This window comes from Octopus bimaculoides, chromosome 19, assembly GCF_046866305.1.
Source record: "Octopus bimaculoides isolate indiv1 chromosome 19, ASM4686630v1, whole genome shotgun sequence".
Taxonomy (NCBI): Eukaryota; Metazoa; Mollusca; class Cephalopoda; order Octopoda; family Octopodidae; genus Octopus; species Octopus bimaculoides.
In genome coordinates this window covers 26,801,704-26,809,203 of record NC_142946.1, presented here as the reverse complement: position 1 = coordinate 26,809,203, position 7,500 = coordinate 26,801,704, and positions in this window count along the sequence as shown.

Below are 7,500 nucleotides of genomic sequence, written 5' to 3'. Positions count from 1 at the left end.
TTAGAAAAAGAAATATATAAATCCTGGTAAATGTATATAAAATATCAACAATAAACTAAAATAAAATAAAAAGAATATTGAGCAATAAAATTTTAAATAAATTCTACGCGTCAAGAATGAAGCTTTTGTAAAATTTGTGCATACAACACTAATTTATATCAAAACGCAGTTTCGATTCTAAACGCACATATATATACACTAAAAGTCAGCGAAATAGAATTAAAGTTGCAGCTGACCAAGGCATCCGAGTGTCATTCAGCCAATGGCAGGATTAGCTAATTTAATCCGATTTCCTTCCTAGTGCTGAGTCTCTTGTAAAGACAGTTACAATTTAATAGACAAGTCCATCAAGTAACAAACAATTAGAACTACTGACTTAAGTAGAGGAATAAACAGATGTCATGATGTTCATGTGTTTACCAGGGGCAAAGTGAAGTAAAATAGCTTGAACGAAAAATTTTAGTTAACTCAAGGTGTCGGTATACTCTTAGCTGCAACTCTTTTATGATTCACCTTTAAATAGTATAAAGAGATTAATACTCACAGTAATAATTTTGGCAATTGTGATTACCAACTTTACTGACGACAACGGCGACGATGACGATAATGGTGGTGGTGGTGGTGGTGGTGGTGGTGGTTATATCACTGTTACTCTTAATGAAAGAATCTTAAATAGTGATAAAGCAATTTCAAATGCATATTTCCTGATATTTATTTTTATCGATTCTCTACACGAAAAAAAAAAGAAGAAAAAGAAATTGTTATAATACAAAGACTTTATCATGAAATAACAGTAGCAACTCACTTGGAAGTAGTTCAATCTGAAAGTCTTTGATATTAAAATTAAATTGACAGGAATAATGCAACATGCTGTGTGAAAAGAGATTGGCTTGCAAGTAGTTCATGCAAGTGTGAAAGATTCAGGGACTGAATTTGCATCATAGATTTTAAGAGAATATATTTCGAGAAAAATATGCTTGGCTCAACTCTGGGAATCAATTTCATGCGAAACATTGTACTGTTACAAGTGTATTGTAGCATACCTTTGTGTCTCTTACGTACGAACTTCTCAGCACACAACTATAATGTGGAAGTACTGTAAGGCACTCGGACAACAGTAACAAAATATAGGATAAATAACAGCAGTGTATTCAGACAAGTGTCTGTAAGTCGCGATTTTCTTTCGGTATTTCTTCTACAACGGCCGCGATGAAGAGAGCAGTATTAAATCATTAAGTTTATAAATTATTTTCATTTTATTCATTCGCCCCTTTTCTTAACCGATGGAACAGAATCCGAGATTCAGGATCTAATGGTATTTATTTTTTGTTGTTGATTTTTTTTTTTTTTTGTGAACTGTGATATGTTAATGAAATGGTTATAGATAGAATCAAAAATGGAGTATATTCTGTGGAATATATCTTGATTTAGCAGACTTTCTATGCATCTACACCTGAAGAATCAACACTTACCAATGTGGATGAAGTAATAATGATACGACGTATTGTATGAAATATCTAGCATAATCTTTCGGCAATACTCTACAAGTAAAGTGGAGACGAAACAATTGTAGTATCATGCAATAATACTATCGCTTGTTTACATTTTTATATATTGAGCAGCAATTATGATGTCGACATTTTGATAGCTGGCATGAATCAACATGACACAGGTAACTCTATTCCGATTTTCAGACGGTTTCCGATCCTTCAAGACAGCAAACATTTTCAGAAATACAACTTTAATCTTTATGCTCTCCAGCGCCGTTGACTATTCACCACTATATCAAGCTATTCCCTAAAATAAGGAGACATATAAATCATCAAATTTAGCCCGGACACCCTGTATGTATGTATGTATGTATGTATGTATGTATGTATATGTATGTATGTAGACATATACACATATATATATATATATATATATACATTATATATATATATATATATATATATATATATATATATATATGTGTGTGTGTGTGTGTATATATATATAAAGTGAAGTATATTTGCCATTTAAATGTGGCTGACCCCTAAGGGTGGATGTTACTGTTGCTTTTAGCCCCAGGAGAACATCTCCTCCAGCTGGCTTATCGACACATATCTGTGTCCTGTCTATTTTTGCCAAGGGTCCCTTGGCAAAAATAGACAGGACACAGATATGTGTCGATAAACCAGCTGGAGGAGATCCTTGGCAAAAATAGACAGGACACAGATATGTGTCGATAAGCCAGCTGGAGGAGATGTTCTCCTGGGGCTAAAAGCAACAGTAACATCCACCCTTAGGGGTCAGCCACATTTAAATGGCAAATATACTTCACTTTATCGTGCAGTTACTGTTAACACCTCGTTCAGAGATTTAACATTGCTTATATATATATATATATATATATATATATAAATTATTTAAAATTATTTAAAATTATAATACAGGGTATCAAGAGATACCACCACGCTGAAAAAATAGCAGTCAAATCCTGACTCTAAAACCACAATAAATGTCCGCATGGTACGATTAGCGAAGACGAAGACCAAATGAACCAGTATATATATATATATATATATATATATATATATATATATATATATATATATATATATATATATATATATATATATATATATAAGTAATGTTAATCGCCACATCAATATGACTGTTCAGTGTTATTACCGTTTTACCCCCAGGCAGATTTTCCACCAGCTAATTTGGTAAACAGGGGAGCGACTCATACCATCCTCCAGCAGACGACGGGATTACGAGACCGAATCGGCTTCGGGCTACTTGTGCCCATCGTCAATTGTAAAATCAGAGACTGATGGTCGCTTATTTTTCTATACATCGCGAGCTGAAGTGAGTCCCTACTATATCTAGTAGTTTGGTGTTCACGACTGGCAATGGGCACAAGTAGACCGAAACCGTTCGGTCTCGTGATCCCGTCATCTTCTGGGAGATGGTAGGGGTTCGCTTCCCTGCTTGCAATATATAGAGGGTGCAGGTTGCACCGCTAACCAACTGGCGGGGAATTTGCCTAAGGTTAAAACGGAAGTAACGTCGGACAGCTATATTGATGTGGTGATAAATATTACATCTTAATATAGTTACTACTTTCATCTCTTATTGAGATTTTTCTAACTAGCTACTTTGCTTATATAAATACACTTATGCATATATTGTATATGAGCATATGGTTACATATATATGCAAACATATGCAAATGTGTGTGTGTGAAAGACAGACAGACAGACAGATAGACAAACAGCCAGAGATGCACAAACAGTGGGGATCGAGTGGAGAAGCAATGGAATAATTTAATTCATACATCTGATAGTAGATATGGAACCTTCCTGCTATTGAGTTACTTCGTAATAAGATAACATATTTCTAATTAAACATCCCTCGACACAGTTCTCTTGTCCCAAGATTTCAGCTTACAACAATGACATTAATTCCTTGTAAAATAATGTCAAAATTTCGTTGATCCACTCAACTCAGTGAAATATCCAATCGACCTTTAGAGAACCATTGGGGAATTATAATCTCTAAAGATTGGCACAAATTATTTTAACTCATCATCAAAAGAGGAATTGCTCTTCAAATCTATTCCCAGGGATCTCTGCAGATAATATGTGGCTATTCATAGATTGTTTTCAAATTCCTCCGTTAGAAAACGTTGTCGAAAATGGAACTTTTTCGAGACACCTAATTAGAAAGAAATACCCAAAAATAACAAATAGATGAAATTAGGAACAGTTGGTACAAACGAAGTAAGAAAACTGTTGCAAATTGAATTACGCCGTTAACAGGAAATTCAATAATATTAATTCAATATAATACAACTGTGAGACTTCATGCTCACGTGAATGGTTATATTGGTTTTCCAAATAAATACACAAGTTGGCAAATGTACTTCTATTCATTGTTATTCTTTGTTTTTGTGTTTCACTTCAATGTGTGAAAATCTTAGTTCAATAGATAACCGACTGGAAACTAGAGTTTGCTGGAATTTTATATCACGTCATTTCATTTTTGTTATTAATTAAAAAATATTATTGTGGGTATTGAAATTATTTCCTTTCACTTTCATTTTGCCAACAGAACAATTTTACTAAAACGCAGCTAGAAAAAAAGATCATATGCACCAGCATAAAATTATCATTCCCCTACATATAAATATTTCTTCAAAACTTATTTAACTTCTAATTAGATCACCCATCCACACGCAGCCACATACACACACACACACACTTACACACATATATATACATATATACACACATATACGCATATATATACATAGATACACACATATACACATATATTTATATACATACACACACACACTCACACACACACACACACACTCACACACACATACACACACACACACATATTTATATATACATCAGCAAGTTTAGAAGAAATTATAAAACAGGTGAATATCTGGAAGCAGACGGGTTTATGATAATCCACTTGCTGTACTAAATTTCTTTCTAACATACGTGTGTGTGGGAGGGGTACACGCGTGTAATGTGTGTGCACGCCTGTGTGTGTGTAGATAGATAGATAGATAGATAGATAGATAGATAGATAGATAGATAGATAGATAGATAGATAGATAGATACTAGTTGCTTAACCGCACTTAATTAATGTCTAGCTCTTCAGACGTCTCGGACTCCTAACCAAGATTTGGGGTCCTCCATTTGGGAGGTCAGATCACGTGAGTAAACAATGTGAATAAAGTGATAACAGATAATCTTGTTTGTGGTTCGTGCTAATCTACAACTTGTGAGATTTGACAATGACGTCAGGCAGTGAAGGAATGCATGTCAGCCGTTCTATGTGGCTAGGCAAACGCTGATTCTTTCAGGTTAGTTGTATTTGCTGCATAAAGTATTAGAGGATTTATCGTATTAGGTGATTTATCTTTGCAGTATTTGTAGTCGGGTGTCTAGTTTGCGCTGGTGTTTCGTGAAAGAGTAATAATCTTACTATGAGCGAGCAGCTTTTGTTTACCCTGAAATCGCATCTGAGCCGTGGGGTTAAGGTAGTCTTTACGGTGTTTTAGCAGCAGTCAACGGTTTTGAAGCACATTATGGAGCTTTTCTCTGATATGGGTTTCTTTGGTAATGGATACTTGAGGCCGTTGTAATATATGCAATTTCTCACGGAGGTTAATGTTGGCAATTACGAATAACAGGTAAGGAGGAACATTGCCAAGGATGATCCATGTGATTTTGGGGGAGTATATTTCTGGGTGTCAGTCTCCAGATGAAGCGGAACAAGAAGACGGAGTTTTTCCCATGTCTCTGCACTTGAAATACTCCATACGTTTGGATTTTCCCTTGAAATCACTGGCTGTCAGGTCCGTATAGTTTCTCTCGAAACCATAGTATGGTGTGGGTACTTAACAAACATTACACTTTACAAATAAATACAATTTTTACCGAAGCTGATCATCACTAACTCACTGCAACATTTACTATCAGCTTGGTTCCTACAGTTTGTATGTACATGGGCCTACAGACTTTTATTGTAAAATAATGATATTGACAAGCTTTTTGTCCCGGCTGCTAAACTAGTCACAACAAATCTGTCTCTGCTTTAAAATTATGTTCTAATCCTTCCATTCCTTCTCGCTCTTATTCCCTCTATACCTCCAAATTCACTTTGTTCCAAATATTTTTCACTTTCTCCCACTACTTTCCCAACTTCTTCTATCTTATACAGCATGAAAACTGTTGGTAGTCTCTAAAATTTTCAGTCATTCATTACTCTTCTCATATTCTCTTCGAGTACTAATGACAATAAACACTTTCCTTGCTCCCTCAAGAAAGAATTTGCTAGAAACGTCAGAAACTGTTTTTCTAACTTCATCTGAGCTTTAAAAACTTACATCTTTGTTTTTGCGTGACAGAGAAGAGACAGACAGAAGACAGACAGAGACGGACGGACGGACGGACAGGCAGACAGACAGAGACAGATAGACAGAGATAGAGAAAAGGAGAGAGCGAAAGAGAGAGGAGTACATACATGCAAGCATACATGTAGATAGATAGACAGACAGACAGACAGACAGACAGACAAACAGACAGACAGACAGACAGACAGACAGACAGATAGATAGATAGATAGATAGATAGATAGATAGATAGATTTAATCAGACATTCAACACTTGTTTTATGGTGATCACCAAATATTAGTTGCAACAAATACTTTTGTAACTTTTCTTGAAGACAATCAACAAAAGTTGCAAAAATATTCGTTCAAAGTTAATTATTATTTACACAGTGGTAACCCTTTTTAATATCCAGACACACGTTTCTAACTTGCTTTCCACAAATTATGTCTCGTTAACTTTTTCAATAAGATTTTCTTTTGTAATACAATTCTATATTGCTGTAATTTATCTAAGTATTTGTTGAAAACTACTTTTCAATATCGTTATCTTAATTTTCTCAGAATTTCTGACTGAATCATTCATAGTTTGTCGGAGTAATTAAATAAAATATCAGATATTTTAAATGCGGTGGATTTGAGTTTATTAGATTAAGACCAATGGTTTCGCCGAGATATTCACCAGAAACTGAAATCTAATCGGAAGTGTGAAGATTAAAAGATAAAAAAAGGGGTGGGGGTGAAAACAATAATAATTTATTCTACTTTTCTATACAGAGCAACGTTTTGCTGGAAATAATTGCTTATCAGTTTTTGAGAAAAATATTTCTAGTTTAAACGCAAAAGTGTCACCAATTTCCAAACTCTTTAATCGAGCGGTTCTATTTGAAACTGGTCAGAATATATAACATTTGATGAGTTGACATTATTTGGCAAAATAGAACGTAGATGAGTTTCACAGTATCTAACATCTACAAATTGAACGCGAAATCCTGAAGATTGGGGGGGGGGGGTTATAGTAATAAAACACATCTTAGACACTGTGCTCCTAATTTTTGCAGGCCTTCAAAGACTGATGAAATCATTGTTGATGTTCATCTTGAACCACTGCAGAGAAAACGTAGGTAGGAAGACATTCCAGAAGGATTATTCTCTTGTCGAGAAATGATGTGAATTTTGGTTAGTGAGGAACTTAGAAGAGTAGGTAGAACATTAGATGTAGAGAGAGGCGAGTGTGTCCGAGTGATGGAGTTGGTAACCTACTAGCCCACGATAGAAAGACTGAGGAATGAGATCGTGCATCTGTGGTTCACAGAATGAGGTAACGGATTTGACTGAAGTGTATTGAGATTTAACAATCAAACCGATCAATCTGGTGGTTTTCATTTGGAAATGGTGTATGATATTCATGAGTGTAATCCAAGATACGAGAATGATGTTCCGCCTAGGATCCCACGTAAGCTTTTAACGAGTCAGCAACAGTAATGAGAGTGAATATGCAGTAGCATGTACTTTAATATGTTATGGTTAAACTCCTGAAGTGGTTAGTAATTGTCTTCACCGGAAAAATTGATTCAAATAATTAGAAGAATACCGATAT